General features: G+C 42.4%; 1 non-coding gene across 1 annotated transcript; it reads left to right on the top strand.

Moving 5' to 3' along the window:
• Positions 1 to 19,579: 19,579 nt before the first annotated feature.
• Positions 19,580 to 19,685, top strand: LOC116458126 (U6 spliceosomal RNA). Its single transcript, XR_004245200.1, has one exon. It is a non-coding gene; the product is annotated as a U6 spliceosomal RNA (small nuclear RNA).
• Positions 19,686 to 21,382: the final 1,697 nt, after the last annotated feature.

Below are 21,382 nucleotides of genomic sequence, written 5' to 3'. Positions count from 1 at the left end.
AAGAATCTCTAAATCTTTCCCTTTTAGTGTATCATATAAAGGCTTGGCTACGTGTCCAGATCTGGGCATCCATAAGCAGCAGTACCCAGCCATCCTCTAAAAAGGCCCACAGTCATTTGCTGGACTGGGACTCTTGGATGACTAAAAGAGTTTTTTTTCTTTCTAGGGATATTGATCAGTTCCAGAGGTTAAGACAGATTCCAAGTATTTGAGTCTTTGAGTCAAAATCTGAGCCCTGTATGTGATACCCTATATCTGCTAGTTCCCAGGAAATGTATCAATTTAACAGTATTATTATCTCAGTCTTCTTTAGTTGGGCTAGCAATGACCAAGTCATCTACATACTGAATAATTGTGCCCCTTTACAATTGTAGATTTCTTAAGACCTTAGCTAGAGCATTTTCAAATAAGTAGGGGCTATCCCAGAACCCTTCAGAGAGGACTGTCCAGGTGAGTTTTGAGGCTGAATGAGTATCTGGATCAGTCCATTCAAAGGCAAACATATTGTGAATCTGGATGCATTGAGATGCAGAAAAATGCATCTTTCAGATCTGAGAATGTAAACCAGTTTACTCAGTTACTCAGCACCCCCTGGGACTTGGGTAAGGATTGGGGACAATGACGTGTATGAAGACAACAACTGCATTTATTAATGCTCTAAGATTTCTGACAAATCTGTGCTTGCCATTAGGCTTTTGATCTGGTAACATGGGAGTATTATAAAGAGACTCTCATGGCCTTAATAAGTCATATGGCAAGAATTGGCAATAAGGGATTGAATTTCCCCTCATGCTTCTTGCTTTAAAGTGTACTGTCTCTTCTGATGGTGAGGAGCACTAGGCTGAAGTTGGATTTGAATGGGGGAGGTGTTTAGTGTGTTTCCCAGAGCTGGTGTGGCCCAAACCTCAGGATTTACTTGAGACAACACCTCAGGTGGTAAATGTGACAGCTCATCCTTAACTTGTTTTTTTCCCCAGAGGAGTCAGGAACAAAAGTAACACTTTCTCTGCTTTATGATCTGTGAAGGTCACCATGGCTTGGTCACCTGAGTCAATAAATCTCTCCCCAGTAAGAGGTCAGCCAACCAGAGGGGTCAATATGAGATGTGAGTGGGGACACAAAGCCTAACCATATCATGTAGCTATTAATCCCTTTTCAGATGGGTAATTTACAAATATTTTCTCCCATTTTGTGTGTTTTCTCTTCACTTTGTTGATTGTTTCCTTCACTGTTTAAAAAAAAAAAAAGCTTTCTGACTTGCTGTAATCCCATTTGTCCATGTTTGCTTTGGTTGTCTGTGCTTATGGGGCATTATTTAAGAAACGTTTGCCCAAACCAATGCCCTAGAGAGTTTCCCGAATGTTTTCTTGTAAAACTTTGATAGTTTGAGTTGTTAGGTTTAAGTCTTTAATCTATTTTAATTTCATTTTTTTATGTGGCAAAAAAATAGGGTTCTAGTTTCATTCTTCTGCCTGTGGCTTGCCAGTTTTCCCAGCCCTATTTATTGAAGAAACTGTCTTATTTTTCATTGTATGTTCTTGGCACTTTTGTTGAAAAGTTTACTGTAGGTGTATGGGTTTGTTTCTGGGTTCTCTATTCCATTCCATTTGTCTTTATGTCTGTTTTTATGCTAGTGCCATGATGTTTTAATTACTATAGCTCAGTAGTATAATTTGAAGCCAGGTAATGGGACTCCTCCAGTTTTGTTTTATTTACTCAGCATAGCTTCAACTATTATGGTGTTTTGTGGTTCCACATAAATTTCAGAATTCTTTTTTCTATTTCTGTGAGGAATGTCATTGTTATTTTGATAGGGTTGGCACGAAATCTATAGATTGCTTTGGATTGTATGGACATTTTAAAAATACTGATTCTTCCAATCTGTGAACATGGAACATTTTTTGTATCCTCTTTCATTTCTTTTTTCAGTGTTTTTTGGTTTTAATTGTTGAGAATTTTCATTTCTTTGGTTAATTCCCACACATTTTATTTGTGGCTATTGCAAATAGGATTACTTTTTTGAATTCTTTTTCAGTTTGTTGACTGTTGGCAGATAGAAATCCTACTGATTTGTATATATTGATTTTGTATTCTGCAAATTTACCCAATTTATTAGTTCTAATAGTTTTTTGGTGGATATATTAGGCCATTGTCACATTGTTATAAAGAAGTAATCTGAGACTGGGTAATTTTTAAAGAAAAGAGGTTTTATTGGCTCATGGTTCTACAGGCTGTACAGAAAGCAGAGCACTGGCTTCTGCTTCTGGAGAAGCCTCTGACAGCTGACAATCAAGGTGAAAGATAAATCTGGTGCTTGTACATCACATGGTAAGTGAGAGGGCTGGGGGTGGGGAGTCCTACACACTTTTAAATGACCAGCTCTCGTGAAAACTTACTATTGTGAGGATGGCACCAAAGGAAATGATACCAAACAGTTCATAGAAATCCTGCCCTCATGATTCAATCACCTCCCCACTAAGCCCACCTCCAACATTGAGGATTACATTTCAATATGAGATTTTGGTGGGAATACACACCCAAACTATATCATTTTGCCCCTGGCCATTCCAAATATCATATCCTTCTCATATTTCAAAATACAATCATGACTTCCTAATAATCCCCAAAGTCTTAACTCATTTCAGCCTTAACTCAAAAGTTGAAAGTCTCATCTAAGACAAAGCTAGTTTCTTCCTCCTATAAGCCTGTAAAATGAAAAACAAGTTAGGTACTTCCAAGATACAAAGGGAGTATAGGCATTGGATAAATACTCCTATTCTAAAAGGAAGAAATCAGCCAAAAGAAAGAGGCCACAGGACCCATGCAAGTCTGAAACCCAGAAGGGTAGTTATTGAATTGTAAGGCTCCAAAATAGTTATTTTTTTCCTCTATGTCCCATTTCCAGGATACACTAATGCCTTGGGAAGGTCCAACCTTGTGGATCTGCATGGTTCAGCCCCCACAGCTGCTCTCATGGGCTGGTATTGTGTGCCTCTGGTTTTTGTAGGTGCAGGGTGCAAGCTGTAGCTAGATCTACCAATCTGGAGGACTATGATTCTCTCCTCACAGATCTACTAGGCCATGCCCCAGTGGGAAGCCTGTGTAGGGACTCTAACCCCACATTTCTTCTCTGTATTGTTTTATTAGAGGTTCTCCATGAGAGCTCCACCCCTGCAGCATGCTTCTGCCTGGACACACAGGCTTTTGCCTGCATCCTTTGAATAAAGGTGGAGGCTCCCAAGTCTCAACTCTTGTGTTTTGTATACCCACAGGCCTAACACCACATGGAAGCTATCAAGGCTTATGGCTTGCACCCTCTGAAGCAGTGACTGGAGCTGTAACTTGGCCAATTTGACCTATATCTGGAGCTGGAGCAGTGGCCAGGATGCAGGGAGCCATGTCCCAAGGCTACCCAAGGCAGCAGGGCCCAGAGCCTGATCCCAGAAACTATTCTCTTCTTTTAGGCCTCAGGGCCTGTGATGGGGGGCTGCCTCTAGATTTCTAAAATGCCTTCAAGTCCTCTTTCCCATTGTCTTGGCTATCAACACTTGTTTTTGTTTAATTATGCAAATATCTCTAACAAGTGGTTGTTCCACAGCCTGCTTAAGTTCTTCTCTTATAAAAGCTTTTTATTTTTCTGCCACATGGCTAGGCTGAAAAGTGTTCAAGCTTTTACACTCTGGTTCCCTTGTAAATGTAAGTTACAGCTTATTTTTTTGCTCCAAGATGTGAGCATAGGTTGTTAGAAGCAGTCAGGCCACATCTCGAATGCTTTGCTGCTTAGACATTTCTTCCAACAGAAACCCTAAATCATCACTCTCAAATTCAAACTTTTATATATCCCTAGGGCATGAAAACAATTCATCCAACCACTTTGCTAAGACATAACAGGCATGACCTTGCTTCAGTCCCAATAAGTTTCTAATTTTCTTTTTTTTTTTTTTTTTTTTTTTTAATTTTTTGAGACGGAGTCTCGCTCTGTCGCCCAGGTTGGAGTGCAGTGGCGCAATCTCGGCTCACTGCAAGCTCCGCCTCCCGGGTTCACGCCATTCTCCTGCCTCAGCCTCTCCGAGTAACTGGGACTACAGGCGCCCGCCACCACGCCCGGCTAACTTTTTGTATTCTTAATAGAGACGGGGTTTCACCGTGGTCTCGATCTCCTGACCTCGTGATCCACCCGCCTCGGCCTCCCAAAGTGCTGGGATTACAAGCGTGAGCCACCGCGCCCGGCCAAGTTTCTAATTTTCATCTGAGACCTCCTCAGCCCAGCCTTCACTGTCCAGATCACTATCAGCATTTTGGCCACAGCTATTCAACCAGTCTCTAAGAAAATCTCAATTTTACTTCATTTTTCTGTCTTCTTCTGAGCCCTAAAACTCTTTCAATCTCTGCCTGTTTACCAATTACAAAGCTGATTCCACATTTTCATGTATTCTTATAACAATTTTCCACTCCTTGGTGACAATTTTCTGTATCAAGCTATTTTTGGATCACTATAAATACCTGAGACTGCGTAATTTATTTTTTATTTTATTTTATTTTTTTGAGACGGAGTCTCACTGTGTCCCCCAGGCTGGAGTGCAGTGGCGCGATCTCGGCTCACTGCAAGCTCTGCCTCCTGGGTTCACGCCATTCTCCTGCCTCAGCCTCCCGAGTAGCTGGGACTACAGGCGCCCGCCAACATGCCCGGCTAATTTTTTGTATTTTTAGTAGAAATGGGGTTTCACCATGTTAGCCAAGATGGTCTCGATCTCCTGACCTCGTGATCCACCCGTCTCGGCCTCCCAAAGGGCTGGGATTACAGGCATGAGCCACCGTGCCTGGCCTCGGTAATTTATTTTTAAAAAGGAGGTTTAACTGGTTCATGATTCTACGGCTGTACAGAAGACATAGCACTGGCATATGCTTCTGCGGAGGCCTCTGGAAGTTTATAATCATGGCAAACATTGAAGCAGAATCCTGAACATCACAGGGCAAAAAGCAGGAACACAAAACAGAGGGGCGAGTTGTTACACACTTTTAAATGACCAGATCTTAACTCACTCACTATCACAAGGATAGTACCAAATGGGATGGTGCTAAGCCATTTACGAGTAATCCACCCTGACGGTTACATCACCTTTCACCAGGCCCAATTCCAACATTGAGAATTACATTTCAATATGAGATTTGGAAGGGGACACACATTCAGACCCTATCAGAGGAGTCTTTATGTTTTTCCAAATATAGGATTATATCATCAGCCAGAAAAAAAGATAATTTGAGTCATTTTCCAATTGGGATGCCCTTTATTACTTTCTCTTGTCTGATTGCTCCAGCTAGGATTTTCAGAATTATGTTAGATAACAGTGGGAAAAGGGGATATTCTTGTCATCTTCCAGATTTTAAAGGAAAGGCTTTTAGTTTTTCTCCACTCAGTATGATACTAGCTGTGGGTCTGTCATATACGACTTTTATTATGTTGAGGTATGTTTACTCCATACCCAGTTTTCAAAGGGTTTTTATTATAAAAGAATATTAAATTTTATCAAATAATTTTTAGTATAATTGAAATGATCATATGGATTTTGTCATTCATTCTGTTTATATGATGTATCACATTGATTGATTTGCATGTTGAACCATCCTTGCATCCCTGGGATAAATCCCACTTGGTCATTATGAATTACCTATTTATGTATTGTTTAATTCAGTTTCCTATGTTTTTTTGCAAATTTTTGCATCAATAGTCTCAGATATCAGCCTGTAGTTTGCCTTTTTAATGTGTCTTTGTCTAGTTTTGATATCAGGGTAATACTGGCCTCGAAGAATGAGTTTGGAAATGTTCCCTCCTCTATTTTTCAGTCTGGTCCTACAGACTTTTTTTATTAAGGCTTTAATTTTGTTAATTGTTATTGGTCTGTTCAGGTTTTAGATTTTTTCCTAGTTCAATCTTGGTAAGTTGTGTGTATCTAAGAATTATTTTCCTCTAGGTTTTCTAATTTATTGGCATACAATTGCTGATAGTAGCCACTAATAATCCTTTGATTTTCTGAAGCATTACTTGTAATGTCTCCTTTTTCGCGTCTGATTTTATTTATTTGTATCTTCTCTGTTTTTTAGTTAGCCTGTCTAAATATTTGTCAGTTGTTTTACTTTTCAAAACATCCACTTTTTGTTTCATTGATCTTTTGTATCTTTTTATTTCAACTTTATTTCTGCACTAATCTTTATTATTTCTTTTCTTCCAATTTTGGGTTTGCTTTGGCCTTTTTATTCTAGTTAATTAAGATGTACTGTTAGGTTATTTATTTGAAGTTTTTCTGTTTTTTTATGTAGGCACTTACAATTATAAATTTTCCTTTTATAATAGTACCTCTTTTACTATATTCTATAGGTTTTGCTATGCTTTGTTTCCATTATCATTTGTTTCAAGACATATTTCTATTTCCTTCTTAACTTTTTTTTTTTTTTTTTGAGACGGAGTCTCGCTCTGTCGCCCAGGCTGGAGTGCAGTGGCGCAATCTCCACTCACTGCAAGCTCCGCCTCCCGGGCTCACGCCATTCTCCTGCTTCAGCCTCCGGAGTAGCTGGGACTACAGGCACCCACCACCATGCCCGGAGAATTTTTTTGTATTTTTAGTGGAGACGGGGTTTCACCATGTTAGCCAGGATGGTCTCGATCTCCTGACCTCGTGATCCACCCACCTCGGCCTCCCAAAGTGCTGGGATTACAGGTGTGAGCCACCGCGTCTGGCCCTTAACTTTTTTATTGCACATCATATCCTCTACCCAGAGTCAGCCAAACTGTAAGGTTAAGGGCACAGTCCCTGAATTTCAAGTCCGCCCAAGACTTCTGACCCAAACTGTAAGGAGTTCGAGTCTGCTAATTGTGTCTCTATCCTCCAGATTTATATAATGAAGCCCAAACACTTCCATGTGATTATATTAGAGACACAGCATTTAAGGAGATAAGAAAAGTTAAATGAGGGCGTAAGGGTAAATGCTAGTCAGCTAATTGTTTGTTACCTGTCTGCAATGAGATTTGTAAAGAAATTGAGAGCAATCATTCAGAAACTTTCATAGAAATTTAATACTCTGGCTGGGCACAGTGGCTCACACCTGTAATCACAACACTTTGGGAGGCCGAGATGGGAGGATCATGAGGTCAGGAGTTTGAGGCCAGCCTGACTAACATATGAAACCTGTCTCTACTAAAAATACAAAAAATTAGCTGGGCGTGGTGGCAGGTGCCTGTAATCCCAGCTACTCGGGAAGTTGAGGCATGAGAATCGCTTGAACCCAGGAGGTGGAGGTTGCAGTGAGCCAATATGGCACCACAGCACTCTAGCCTGGGAGACAGAGCAAGACTTTGTCTCAAAAAAATAATAATAATAATAATAATAATAATAATAATAAATAAAGTCCCTTTTTCCTAAATTAAAAGAAAAAGGCACAGTAATCAAGACAGTGTGGTATTTGTGAAGAAACAGACAAAAACATCAATGAAACAGAATAGAGAGCTCAGAAATAGATCCACATACAGTCAACTAATCTTTAACAAAGGAGCAAAGGCAGTACAGTGGAGAACAGATTGTCTTTTCAACCAGTGATGCTGGAACAACTGAACACCCACATGCAAAAGAAAAAAAAAAGAAAACAAAAGAATCTAGACACAGACCTACATACTTTATAAAACTTAACTCAAAATGAATAATAGGCCTAACTGTAAAATGTAAAACCATAAAAATCCTAGAAGGTAATATAGGAGAAAATCTAGATGGCCTTGGTGTTTGGTAACGACTTTTTTTTTTTTTTTGAGACAGAGTCTTGCTGTGTCGCCCAGGCCGGAGTGCAGTGGTGTGATCTCCGCTCACTGCAACCTCCGCCTCCCAGGTTCAAGTGATTCTTCTGCCTCAGCCTCCCAAGTAGCTGGGATTACAGGCACCTGACATCAATGCCCTGCTAATTTTTCTATTTTTAGTAGAGACGAGGTTTCACCATGTTGGTAAGGCTGGTCTCGAACTCCTGACCTTGTGCTCTGTCTGCCTCGGCCTTCCAAAGTCCTGGGATTACAGGCGTGAGCCACCATGCCTGGTCCTTGGTAACGACTTTTTAGACACAATACCAAAATCACAATTCATGAAAGAACTGATAAGCTATACTTTATTATTAAATCAAAATTTTTGCTTTGTGACAGACACTGTCAAGAGAATGAAAAGACAAGTCATAGACTAGAGAAAATATTTGCAAAAGACACGTCTGGTAAAGGAATGTCATTCAAAGTATACAAAAAGCCCTTAAAACTCAACAGTAAGAAATCAGACAGGCGGGGCATGATGGCTCATGTCTGTAATCCCACCACTTTGGGAGGCTGAGGCAGGCGGATCACTTGAAGGCCACACAAATTGGTGAAACCCCGTCTCTACTAAAAATATAAAAATTAGCCAGAGGTGGTGGCAGGTGCCTGAAATCCCAGCTACTTAGGAGGCTGAGGCACAAGAATTACTTGAACCCGGGTGGTGGAGGTTGCAGTGAGCCTAGATCACACCACTGCACTCCAGCCTGAGCAACAGAGTAAGACTGTCTCTGTCTCAAAAAAGAAGTCAGACAACCCAACTGAAAATCGTGTTGTTACTTTTCAGAAAAAAGAAACGTGCAGAAGACCTTAATAACACCTCACCAAAGAAGATATACAGGTAGCAAAAAGCATCTGAAAAGATACTCCATATCATACGTCATCAGGGAAATGCAATTGAAAACAGCAATGAACTACCACTACACGTCTGTTAAATGGACCAAAATCTGGAACACTGGCAACACCAAATACTGCCCAGAATGTGGAACAGCAGGAGCTCTCTCATTCATTGTTCGTCGGGATGCAAAATGATTCAGCTACTTTGGAAGACAGTTTGGCTGTTTCTTAGAAAACTAAAGATATTCTTACCATAGGATCCATCAATTGCACTCTTTGGCGTTTACCCAAAGGGGTGGAAAACTTATGTCCACACAACAACCAGCACACGGATGTTTAGAGCAGCTTTGTTCATAATTGCCAAAACTTGGAAACAACCAAGATGTTTTTCAGTAGGTGAATGAAAAAATAAACGGTGGTACAGTCAGTACTAAAATTAAATGAGTTATACAACCGTGAAAGACATGGAGAAATCTTTTTTTTTTTTTTTTTTTTTTTTTTTTTTTTTTTTTTTTTTTTTTTTTGAGATGGAGTCTCTCTGTGTCACCCAGGCTGGAGTGCTGTGGTACCATCTCGACTCACTGCAACCTCTGCCTCCTGGATTCAAGTGATTCCCGCACTTCAGCCTCCAGAGTAGCTGGGATTATAGGTGCCCACCACCACACCCAGCTAATTTTTTTTTTTTTTTGTATTTTTAATAGAGATGGGGTTTCACCTTGTTGGTCAGGCTGGTCTCGAACTCCTGACTTCAAGAGATCCGCCCCCCTCAACCTCCCAAAGTGCTGAGATTACAAATGTGAGCCACCGCACCTGACCTCCACGGAGAAATCTTAAACTTACATTACAAAGTGAAATAAACCAGTCTGAAAACGCTGTATACTGTATGATCCAACTACAAGACATTCTGTGAAGAGCAAAACTATGGAAACAGTAAAAAAAAATCAGTAGTTGCCATGGATTGGGGGCAGAGAAGGACAAACAGGCCAAGCACAGGGGATTTTTAGGGCATTGAAACTACTCTCTATAATACCATCATGGTGGGTACATGTCATTATACATTTGTTAAAACTCATGGAGCGTATACCACCAAGAGTGAACCATAATGTAAACTATGGACTTCAGATGACGATGATGTGTCCACATAGGTTCATGGGTTATAACAAATGTACTACTCTGATGGGGCACTTTGATAATGGGGGAGATAATGCACGTGTGGGCAGGAGATATATGGGGAATCTCCGTGTCTCCTGCTCAATACTGCTGTGATTCTAAATTTGTTCTAAAAAATAAAGTATATTTTACAAAGTAAAAGGCACTGTGCTAAGAGATCTTCAGATCTGGGCAGGACACGAATGTGGCAGGGAACTGACAGAGACAACATCATAGGAGATCCTTGTAACCCAATGTGTGGAGTGTAGACCTGGGGACTCGATAGAAATAAAGAAACTCAGGCTTCACCCCAGGCTACTAAATTAGAAATCCGTGTTTAGGCTGGGCGCGGTGGCTCACGCCTGTAATCCCAGCACTTACACAGTAAGTGCTCAACTTTGGGAGGCTCAGGTAGGCAGACCACCTGAGGTCAGAGGTTCAAGACCAGCCTGGCCAACATGTCGAAATCCTGTCTCTACTAAAAATACAAAAATTAGCTGGGCATCTTGGTGGGAACCTGTAGTCCCAGCTACTCAGGAGGCTGAGGCAGGATAATCGCTTGAACCTGGGAGGCGGAGGCTGCAGCGAGTCGAGTTCTCACCACTGCACTCCAGCCTGGGCGACAGAGTGAGAGAATGTCTCAAAAAAAAAAAAGAAAAAGAAAAAGAAATCCATGTTTAAACATCCCCAGGTGTGACAAATGTTACAGTTGGAGAAATAGCACCGTGAAAGAATGCTCTTTGACATTCCCAAACCTAGGATTTTGTGTGTGGATGGAAAAGAAACTAGAAAAGGAGATTTGGATTAAATCAGAAGAAAGGGTAGGGAATCTTCAGCTCATTTTTCCTGCCATTCCATGATCAGATTCTAAATTATTTTCCATTTGCATGTATCAGTGGGACTCTTCCATTAGCATAAAAAATGCATTTTAATAAACAGTTTCCAAGAATTTATTTATCGCCCAGATAACCTGCTTATGATTCTCTGGAAAGGCTGAGAGCAGGAGGTTCTATCTCTCAAGGATACAGATATTGACTGGACTTTCAAAGTCGTTCCACTAACAGGTTTCACTATGGTTCATGGCTGAAAAACTCATTCATACCTGAAAGAACCCACATCAAACTGTCAACATTGTGTACCTCTGAAAGCTGGGAATACAAACGACAGAGAAGGGAAGAACATTTATTTTTCTTATGCACCTTTGTATTATTTGGCTTATTATAAGAAGTATATATGAGACCCGTCCCTACCACTTCCGTACTCCTTAAAAAAACAAAAGCCCCACACCTGTAAGAGGCTGGTTAAAGAAAGTGCCCACTCTGCTCCTGTGGCTTTTTGCATGACATTCTCCACCATCAGCAACCCAAATTATTATTAGCTGTTCTCATGGAAGATTTTTATCTCCACTGCTTAATGGTGTGCAACAGCTGTATACTTAGAGTGACTAGAAGACAAATGAGAATAGAAAGCCTGGTTGTCAGATATGACAAATTCCCACAAGGAATGTCTTTTCCTGTCCATCACCTATACTGGTTTGGGGTTTGCTACACAGCAGGAAAGGGCATATCTGCTTTGCTATAAATGCTACAGAAGGTTGAGTCTCCTAAGCATATTAATATTCAAGACTAGGGAAGAGAAGCCTAAAAATACCGCTGCAACACATTTTATGTCTTGCGAAGTATTTTCACATCGTTTATCTCAGTTGTTCTCATAGCAATCTACAGTGTATATTTACAGGCAGATATTACTATTAGCATTAGCCTTACTGTTTTCCATATTAAGACCACGTTAATTAAGAGGAAGAATGTGGGAATTTTTTTTTTTTTTTTTTTTTGAGACAGAGTCTCACTCTGTCACCCAGGCTGGAGTGCAGTGGTGCAATCTTGGCTCACTGCAACCTCCGCCTTCCTGGTTCAAGTGATTCTTCTGCCTCAGCCTCCCGAGCAGCTGGGACTACAGGAACGTGCCACCATGCCCGGCTAATTTCTTGTATTTTTAGTAGAGATGCGGTTTCACCATCTTAGGCAGGATGGTCTCGAACTCCTAACCTAGTGATCCACCTGCCTCAGCCTCCCAAAGTGCTGGGATTACAGGCAGAATGTGGGAATTTTATAACACTATTCACGCTTGAGTAAATCATATTCAAAAATATTCAGGTGTGAAACAATACAAAAAGGATATTATAATTCATCTCACTACAAAACAATCCCATGGTATAAAGTATAGAATAATTGCATGGCTGGACATGGTGGCTCATGCCTATAAAGCCCAGGGTGGGTGGATCACTTGAGGCCAGGAGTTTGAGACCAGCCTGAGCAACACAGCGAGATCCCATCTTAATAAACAACAACAACAAATTGCTACTCTCAACTAAGCACATGCATATGTCAGACACTGCATATGTATTATTGCTAATCTTCACCAGCAAGGCAGACATTATTATCCCCATTTTAGAGATAAAGAAAGTGAGGTTCAGAGTGGTTCAACGTAGTGCCCATGGTTACAATTTGCAATGCTAGATTCAAATTCAGCTTTAACTTCCAAGCCCAAGCATTGTCCCCTAAAACACAGCTTCCTACCATGACTCCTCTCACTACTAGAAGGATCTGGCACTGCAGGAGGATCCTCTACCAGAAGGATCTGGCACTGCAGGAGGAAACATCTGTCCCAAATGCTGCTGCATCCCCATCCAGGCTTCAGTGAGATTGAACTATTTCCACCCTCCATTGTCGGAAATTTCATCCTTTGAACAGAACTATCAGATCTCTTTATCTTGTCAAGTCACAAACAGCTGATACTGAATTCATTTCTTTCCAAACCACAAAACAGGTTCCCAAAGTGGAATTCACATTGAATCTTGAGGTTATACTACATTGATTTTTTTTCACTCCTAGTAACTATCCATCCCCTACTCACTGAACTCTTGGCTGCATCAGTAATCTTCTTTTTTTTTTTTTTTTTCTTAGAGACGGAGTCTCACTCTGTTACCCAGGCTGGAGTGCAGTGGCATGATCTCAGCTCACTGCAAGCTCTGCCTCCCAGGTTCACGCCATTCTCCTGCCTCAGCCTCCCAAGTAGGGGAGCTTCCCAAGTCGGGGCAGCCTGGTAGGAAGTTCTTTCACTCACTTCCCATTTCTTAAATAATGGATTTTCAGGAACAGCACTGATCAATACCAGCAGAGTTCAGAATCTGTATTTCATCAAGCACAGGTTTCCTTTGCCGACTCACTCCCGGGATATAGCACACAGTCCGTAGGTTTCCCTACAGAGAGGAGACTCCAAGTACAGAAGCAAGTGCATTTCAACATTTGTCCGCCATCCCTAATGTACTGGCCTTTGTGTCATCCATCTTTGTTAGTGATCAGGCAAGACATCATACATTGTTTCTGCTCTAATATTTTTTTCTTTAAATAACATAACGAATATTGATGCAAGGCTGGGTGCGGTGGCTCACGCCTGTAATCCCAGCACTTTGGGAGGCCGAGGCGGGGGGATCACAAGGTCAGGAGATTGAGATCATCCTAGCTAACATGGTGAAACCCCATCTCTACTAAAAATACAAAAAATTATCCGGGTGAGGTGGTGGGCGCCTGTAGTCCCAGCTACTCGGGAGGCTGAGACAGGAGAATGGGGTGAAGCCAGCCTGGGCGACAGAGCGAGACTCCGTCTCAAAAAAAAAAAAATTAATTCTCCATAGCACAGCCATGATGACCTTTTCAAAACAACTCCCTTGCTTAAAGCCTTCAATGGTCCCTTAAGCTGCCCGGGAATGAATATTAGACCCTAACATGCCTTCCAAGTCCATTCCGGATCTGGCCTCTGCAGCCTCTCCTGTCTCTTCCTACTCACTTCGTTCTTTTCCCATCAAATGTGTCTTATTCCTTCTTGGATCTCCATTACCAGGTTCATAGTCAGCCTATGACTAACACTACCAGGTCTGATCATGAGACACCCTTGATTCAATCCCTTCCTGCTCAGTCAGGCAAATGGACTTTAAGTGTATTGGTGTCCTGTGGCTGCTGTAACCAAGTACCACAAATTGAGTGGCTTAATCAACAAAAATGGATTCTCTCACAATTATGGAAGCCAGAAGTTCAAAATCAAGGTATTGGCAGGGTAAGTTCTTCCCAGAGCCTCAAAGGGTGACTCAGTTCCATGTCCCCCTCCTAGTTTTGGAACATCACCGATGCTTGGTCTTCCCTGGCTTGTGGACACATAACCTCCATCTCTGCTTCTGTCTTCAGACAGGCTTTCCCCCACCTCCCTGTGCCTCCTTTCTCTTACAAGGACACCTTTCATTGGATTGATGGCCCTTCCTAATCCAGGATGACCTCAGCTCAGGATCCTTACTTAATTGTATCTGTGACGATCTTTATTCCTGGGCAAGTTACAGAAACTAGGAAAATATAAAAAATAAAAAACAGGCCGGGCATGGTGGCTCACGCCTGTAATCCCAGCACTTTGGGAGGCCGAGGCGGGTGGATCACGAGGTCAGGAGATCGAGACCATCCTGGCTAACACGGTGAAACCCTGTCTCTACTAAAAATACAAAAAATTAGCCGGGCGTGCTGGCGGGCACCTGTAGTCCCAGCTACTCGGGAGGCTGAGGCAGGAGAATGGCGTGAACTCCGGGGGGGCGGAGCCTGCAGTGAGCCAAGATCACGCCACTGCACTCCAGCCTGGGCGACAGCGAGACTCCATCTCAAAAAAATAATTAAAAAATAAAAATAAATAAAAAACACTTTAAAAATAAGGTCAGTTGTGGCAAATCATGCCTATAATCCCAGCACTTTGGGAGGCCAAGGTGGGTGGATGGGTTGAGCCCCAGAGTTCGATACCAGCCCGGACAATGTGGCAAAACCCCATCTCTACAGAAAATAGAAAAATTAGCTGGGCATGGTGGCACACACCTGTGGTCTCAGCTACTGGGGAGGCTGATGGAGGCTGAGGTGGGAGGATCACCTGAGCCTGGGGAGGTCAAGGCTGCAGTGAGCCATGATCGTGCCACTGCACTCCACCATGGGCAAGAGAGTGAGACTCTGTCTCAAAAACAAAAAATTTAAAAAAGAAATAAAATAAAAAATAAAAGACGCTTATTCTAAATAAGATCACGTGCTGAAGTTCTGGATGGACATATCTTCTAGGGGTTACACCATTCAACCCACATTATAGGATGGTTTGGGGAAAATGTTTTATGTCCACTTATAGCTCCTGAATGCCTTTACTCAGTATTTCTTGATGTTTAAAATTCTTAAAAACCTTTGTTAGTTTGAAAACCAGAAAATATACAGGGATCATATTAATACTGGACGGTGAGCTCAGAGGTCTCCTGATAGGCAGTAATCCATAAGCTAACTGCTCCAAAAGCTTTATATTTTTCTGTAATATGTTTTTGCATTAGTATATTTTAGAAAACTTAGCCAAGTGTAAATAAACAGCCAGTCCAGGCATGGTGGCTCATGCCTGTAATCCTAGCACATTGGGAGTCTGAGATGGGAAGATCACTTGAGGCCAGGAGTTCGAGACCAGCCTGGTCAATGTAGCAAGACCCCATCTCTATTTTTATATTTTAAAAATATAAATAAATAAATGGCCATAAGACTTCCATTTCTGAAGCTGACAGTGAGATGATACTCTCAAGCTTTGGAGAATTAAAAATAAAATCTTACTCTAGAAATGCAATTTATTTGTTTATTTATTTATTTATTTATTATCTGAGACGGTCTGTCACGCAGGCTAGAATGCAGTGGTTCCATTTTGGCTCACTGCAACTTCTGCCTCCCGGTTTCAAGCGATTATCCCCCCTCATCCTCGTGAGTAGCTAGGATTATAGGTGTGCGCCACCACACCCAGTCAAGAAATGCAATTGATGGCAACCTTGCAGATCTTCCTATGTGTAAAAAATGTTTTACCCATCCTACCTCTTCAGACCCTCAGGCCACTGGGTCTTTTTTATAGATCTGAAAGGACCTGTTGTACTGTTGCTGCAATAGCCTAAAATACAGAGAACCACTGTGGTTAATAGAATGATATTGAGTGGCCCTTCAGATGAACAAAATTCAATACTGGCTTCCACACTATTGAGACACACAGACTTGTGCATGCCCCTTATTTTCTATGAGCTTTGGTTTATTTGTTTATAAGACAGAAGTTGTAACTTTCCTCCCGGTGGTAATGTGAAGATTAAATGAGATGATGGGCTAGGCAAAGTGGCTCACATCTGTAATCTCAGCACTTTGGGAAGCCAAGGTGGGATGATCACTTGAGCCTAGGAGTTCAAGACCAGCCTGGGCAACATGGTGAGAGTCCGTGTCGACAAAAACAACAACAACGAAAACATGTATCTATAAAGGTAAACGAGATGATGTTTATGACAGAGCCTACATAGGGCATCAAGTTCAATAAACGTTAGTTCCTATCCCCTTCCCCTCACTGGGGCCAGATGTACACACCAATATGAAGGGTTTATAATAGACGATCCCTTCCAACTCAGAAACTTTTAACATACAACTAAAATCAGTATTGGTAAGGCTGCAAGAGAAACATCGCAGAAGTGTATGTTGGGGTAACCTTTCTGGGCAGCTGCTGTATGAATGGGTTTAACATGCGAGTTCCTTTTGACCTAATGATTCAGTTCCAGGAATTTAGCTGATGGAAATTATTTGGATTGCTAGAAAAAATTTATCAAAATGTTGATCACAGTATTGTTTTTAATCAAGAGAATAAAAAAGCCACTCTGATCATAGAGTGGTGATTAAACTGTAGAATCTCTAGGCCTCCTGTAGAATAGATATTGTTTTAAAAAAATATATCAACATAGAAAAATCAGTCAGGTGTGGTGGCTCATGTCTGTAATCCCAACACTTTGGGAGGCTGAGGCAGGAGGATTGCTTGAGCCCAGGAGTTTGAAACATCTCTACAAAAAATTAGCCAAGCATGGTGGCACGGGCCAAGTAGTCCCAACTACTCGGAGAGGCTGAGGTTAGAGGATTGCCTGAACCCAGGAAGCCAAGGCTGCAGTGATCTCTGCTCTTGCCTCTGCACTCCAGCCAGGGTGACGGAGCAAGACTTTGTCTCAAAAAAAAAAAAAAAAAAAATAGAATTTAAAAAGAGAAATATTCATAGCATACTGTTTATCAGAAACTAAAAGGAAATTAAATGTAATATATGCCTTGCGATGTTAGTTTTGTTACATTAAAATAAACATCTTTGTGCAGAGGTAAAAGATTACACATACAAAACTCTAATGCTGGTTGCTTCTAGATAGTAGTTTGGATATTATTTCTTTTCTTTTTTTTTTTTTTTTTTTTTTGAGACGGAGTCTTGCTCTGTCACCCAGGCTGGAGTGCAGTGGGGCAATCTCAGCTCAGTGCAACCTCCACCGCCCGGGCTTAAGCGATTGTCCTGCCTCAGCCTCTCAGGTAGCTGGGACTACAGGCACCTGCCACCACACTTGGCTAATTTTTGTATTTTTAGTAGAGATGGGTTTCATCATGTTGGTCAGGCTGGTCTTGAACTCCTGACCTCGTGATCTGCCCGCCTCAGCCCCCACAAAGTGCTGGGATTACAGGCGTAAGCCACTGCGCCCACTTGGATATTATTTCTAAAACTTTTTTATGATAGATGTAGATTGCTTTTGTGAAGAAGAAAGTCACAGAATCTATTTTTAAGTCTTTGCAAAAATAAAATGAAAAATTATTTAATAGTCATTAAGTGATATGTGACGTTAGTCTAGTCTTCTCTATTAAAGTAATCAGCGGTGTTCTGCAGGAACTCAAACCACTTAGGCAGAAGGTCTGATGAAACACTGGCGAGTTCCTGCGCTTCACAGCGGAAGAATGAATTGTGTGGGCTTTGATCTATTAGTTCACTGTAGAAAATGCTGTGTTCCCTAGGGGATGTCTGGGCCAGAGAGAAAGGGACTGTGCTTTGGGGCAAAAGCCACCACAGTAGTGACCCTGCCTGGCCCCCACAATGGGAAAGTGTTTTCTGTAGTCTGAAATGAAAGGCGCCCTGTGCATCTCCCCTTAATGGGCTCTGAAAGCCCAGGCTTCGGGAGTTGACAGCATCCACAACGCTAACCTTAATAAATGGACACAGTCAGAGAAACCTAAGCTCTCTATCAATAGAGATTGTGTGGGTGTTTCGGAGGCAACACAGGTGATGCACACTCATCCAAGGGCAGCCAACCCCTCGCAGTGCCTTGTGACATGCTGTTACCCATTTCTTTGGGGTCCCAGAGCCTTATGCATAGAGCTGGTGTTAACTTCCTTCTCATTTTCACTGTTAACTCTCAAAATCCTGGATACTCCCAACGCTAATCTTGGAGACTTCTTTAATCCAATCAGCACCTCAAGAGCCTATCCACAAGTTATTGTTGTAGAGACTGAGAATAAAAAGATGAATAACAGGCCGGGCACGGTAATCCTAGCACTTTGGGAGGCCAAGGCAGGCAGATCACCTGAGGTCGGGAGTTCGAGACCAGCCTGGCCAACATGGAGAAACCCCATCTCTGCTAAAAGAAATACAGAATTAGCCGGGCATGGTGGCACATGCCTGTAATCCCAGCTACTTGGGAGGCTGAGGCAGGAGAATCACTTGAACCCGGGAGGCGGAGGTTGTGGTGAGCTGAGATCGCACCATTGCCTTCCAGCCTGGGCAACAAGAGTGCAACTTCATCTAAAAAAAATAAATAAATAAAATATATCGTCCAGGGAAAGGACATTACACTGATTAATGCGCATGAATATTTGTTACCTGCCTGGTCTGATGTTGTGCAATTTACACATTGGTAATATCTCACTTGGTCCTCATAACAATCTCAAGTTATTATTTTTCCCATACTGTGGGTGAAAAAATGGAGACTGACCAGCTGGGTGCGGTGGCTTACACCTGTAATCCCAACACTTTGGGAGGCCGAGGCGGGTGGATCACAAGATCAGGATATCAAGACCATCCTGGCTAACCCGGTGAAATCCCGTCTCTTCTAAAAAATACAAAAAGTTGCTCGGGCGTGGTGGCACATGCCTGTGGTCCCAACTACTCGGGAGGCTGAGGAAGGAGAATCACTTGAACCCGGGAGGCGGAGGTTGCAGTCAGCCGAGATCGCGCACTGCACTCCAGCCTGGGTGACAGAGCCAGACTCCATCTCAAAAAAAAAAAAAAAAGAAAAAGAAAATGGGCACTGACAAAGGTGAAGTTACTGCTCAAGGTTATGCAGATAAGAGGTGGAGGAGGCAGTGATGATAGTCAGGATTATCTGACTTCTGCGTGTGACACCGGAGGAGGCAGTAAGGCAGCCTGCCAGAGAACTGCAAAGGCAGGGCTCCCCAGCACTTTAAGGAGCTTTGGGAAGTCCACTCGACTGAGAAATGAGGGAGAAGGGAGTAAAATGAAATAAACTACATTCATTTATTATTTTATTTTTTATTATAGTCGGATGCAGTGGCTCACACCTGTAATCCAACACTTCAGGAGGCCAAGGTGAGAGGGTCGCTTGGGGCCAGGAGTTCAAGACCAGCCAGTCAGCATAGCGAGACCCTGTCTCTGCAAAATGAAAAATTTTTTTAAAAATTAGCTGAGCGTGGTGGTGAGTGTCTGTAGTCCCTGCTACTCAGGAACCTGAGGCAGAAGATTGCTTGAGCCCAAAAGTTTAAGGTTGCAGTGACCTCTGATTGCAGTGAGCTCTGACTACACTCCAGCCTGGGCAATAGAGCAAGACCCTGTCTCAAAAAAATGAAAAGAAAATGCTATCACATGCTCTCTTTGGCAGCACATATACTAAAATTGGAATGATACAGAGAAGACTCGTATGGCCCCACACAAGGATGACACGCAAATTCATGAAGTGTTATTCCTCAAAGAGCTAAAAGCAGAACTACCATCGACCCAGCAATCCCACTGGGTATATACCCAGAGGAATATAAGTCATTCTACCATAAAGACACATGCATGCAAATGTTCACTGCAGCACTGTTCACAACAGCAAAGACATGGAATCAACGTAAATGTCCATCAATGGCAGATGGATAAAGAAAATGTGGTGGCTGGGTACAGTGGCTCACGCCTGTAATTCCAGCACTTTAGGAGGCCGAGATGGGCAGATCACTTGAGGTCAAGAGTTTGAGACCAGCCTGACCAACATGGAGAAACCCCGTCTCTACTAAAAAATACAAAATTAGCCAGGCATGGTGGCGCATGCCTGTAATCCCAGCTACTCATGAGGCTGAGGCAGAAGAATCACTTGAACCCGGGAAGTGGAGGTTGCTGTGAGCCGAGATCATGCCACTGCACTCTAGCCTGGGCACCAAGAGTGAAACTCCATCTCAAAAAAAAAAAAAGAAAGAAAGAAAATGTGGTACAGATAAACCATGAAATACTAGGCAGCCATAGAAAAGAATGAGATCATGTCTTTTGTGGAAATGTGGATGGAGCTGGTGGCTATTATCCTCAGCAAACTAGCAGAGAAACAGAAAACCAAATACTGCATGTTCTCACTTACAAGTGGAGACTAAATGATAAGAACTTATGAACAAACACAAGGAAGAAAACAATAGACACAGGGGTCTACTTGAGGGTGGACAGTGGGAGGAGAGAGAGGAGCAGAAAAGATGACTCTTGGGTACTGGGCTTAATCCCTGGATGATGAAAGAGTCTGTAGAACAACCTCCATGACACGGTTTACCTATGTAACAAACCTTCACATGCACCCCCAAACGATAAAAAGAACTGTGGCAGAGTGCAGTGGCTCACGCCTGCAATCCTAACACTTTGGGAGGCCGAGGCAGATGGATCACCTGAGGTCAGGAGTTCGAGACCAGCCTGGCCAATGTGGCGAAACCCCATCTCTACTAAAAATACAAAGATTAGCCAGGCGTGGTGGCATGTGCCTCTAATCCCAACTGCTTGGGAGGCTGAGGCAGGAGAATCACTTGAACCTGGGGGGAGGAGGTTGCAGTGAGCCAAGATCACACCACTGCACTCCAGTCTGGGCAACAAGAGGGAAACTCCATCTCAAAAAAAAAAAAAAAAACTGTAAAAACAGACGATATAGCAAAAATAAAATGGCAAAAAGAGAAAATGCTATCACAATCACCATGTATCTCCCACTGGCTAACCCAGTATTTGACATTTATTTGAGCAAAGTGCTAGAGGATGGAGATACAGTGATGAGCAAGAAATGGAATTAACTGCAACAAGTAGTTATAAGAACTTAAAATCTTTTGTGTTTAACTTAGGTAGCTATGATAGGCAGAATAATGGCCCCCAAAGATGTTCACATCCTAATCCCCAAAACTTGTCAATATGTTACATTGTGTGGTAAGGGGGAACTGGGGTCCTAGATGGAATTAGGAGTGCTCATCTGGCCAGGCATGGTAGCTCATGCTTGTAATCCCAGAATTTGGAAGGCTGAGGCAGGAGGATCACTTGAGCCCAGGAGTTCGAGACCAGCCTAGGCAACATAGTGAGACCCCATCTCTAAAAATTAAAATAGGCTGGGTGTGGTGGCTCACGCCTGTAATCCTAGCACTTTGGGAGGCTGAGGCAGGTGGCCCATAA

The sequence above is a fragment of the Hylobates moloch genome, unplaced genomic scaffold (genome assembly GCF_009828535.3).
Source record: "Hylobates moloch isolate HMO894 unplaced genomic scaffold, HMol_V3 SCAFFOLD_18, whole genome shotgun sequence".
NCBI classification, from domain to species: domain Eukaryota; kingdom Metazoa; phylum Chordata; class Mammalia; order Primates; family Hylobatidae; genus Hylobates; species Hylobates moloch.
The sequence above is the reverse complement of the archived record's forward strand: the minus strand, read 5'-3'. Positions and strand labels throughout refer to the sequence as shown.